Source organism: Mandrillus leucophaeus, unplaced genomic scaffold, assembly GCF_000951045.1.
Source record: "Mandrillus leucophaeus isolate KB7577 unplaced genomic scaffold, Mleu.le_1.0 Scaffold623, whole genome shotgun sequence".
Taxonomy (NCBI): Eukaryota; Metazoa; Chordata; class Mammalia; order Primates; family Cercopithecidae; genus Mandrillus; species Mandrillus leucophaeus.
Window position 1 is genome coordinate 1173642 of NW_012106731.1, and position 1319 is coordinate 1174960.

The window sequence follows — 1319 nt, forward strand, 5'->3', positions numbered from 1 at the left end:
GACTCCTCCCCATCATTCTCCACCCCGCTGTTAGAGCCACCTGTTTGGTCACCTTGGACTCCATGGTACACTGGGGCAAGGCACAGCCCCCATTTCTGGAGGCAGATGGATAACCAAGAAAAGGCATGAATGAGGGGACCCCAGGAGGCAGTGACTTAGAGACTGAGGCAAGAGTGCTGTGGTCAGTCATGGGTCATTGTCTTTGAACTGGACAGGCCAAAATGTCTGCCACACCCACACCTGCAGGTGAAGGAGCCAGAAGGTAAGAGCCACTGAGAGCAAGTCCTTTGTTCTGCTGAACACTGTGTACCACCCACAACCCAATGTCTGGCTTAAAGTCGATTCTCCAAGGATATCTGATGAGTGAAGGAAAAGATGAAGCCCATGAGGACTGTTACCCTCCATCCACACAGGAATGAATCAAAATGGGAACCCAAGGTAGGATGCCCAAGCCAAAGGTCCGGAGGTGACTAGTGAAGTGGCTGGCCTCCAACAGGATGACCTCTCAAGTCCTCTCTTGGGGAAATCTGAACAGGAGGAGGCAGTTAGGCAGCAGCTGAAGCACAGAGATTTGAGGTGGAGAAGGTCATGAATCCTTCTGTAGAAACTGCTGTTATAAGGAAGCAAAGTCTATGACTGAACTCAATGGTGGTGAGTGAGTGAGTTACTATCAGAACTGAGAGGCGAACATCCAGGGAAAGTCAGTAACCTTAAGACAGAGAAACGGTTCTGCCCAGGGGCAGCAAGAGAGCAGCAGATTTTCCCCACCCTGTTTCTGTGGGGCCCACCTACTCCATGGTGACAGTGACCTCTACAAGCCTAAATGTCCTATAAAATGGGGGTAATAACAGCGACAGCCTCATGGGTTTATGATGGGGTTGAAAGGAGATAATGCACACAGAGCACTTAGCACCATGCTGGGCAGCTAAGTACTTCATCAATGGTATTTTTGAGGTTGTTGTTTTATTATTCTTATTAAGTTCCATGAGAACGCTTTTACTTGTATTGCTCCATGTGCATTCTTGCAAGAATCATCCTTTAGTTTGGTAAGTCTTTGTTCCTTGCAACAACAACAACAACAACAACAACAACAACAAAACCCAAATTTCAAAACGATCCCTGGTCAGAGTTGCAGGAACTATGAAATATATCTGACACAGCCCCGTGGAGGCCCTAATCCCTAGGGATCGTTTTCCCTGTCAGTCCCAAGAGGGGAATTCCCTGTATGCTCAGATAGATATTTGACAGTGAATGGTATAGCTTGCGGGCTTCCTGGTTTGGGGAGGCTGAGCTCAAACAGACACCAGGCTACCCACCCT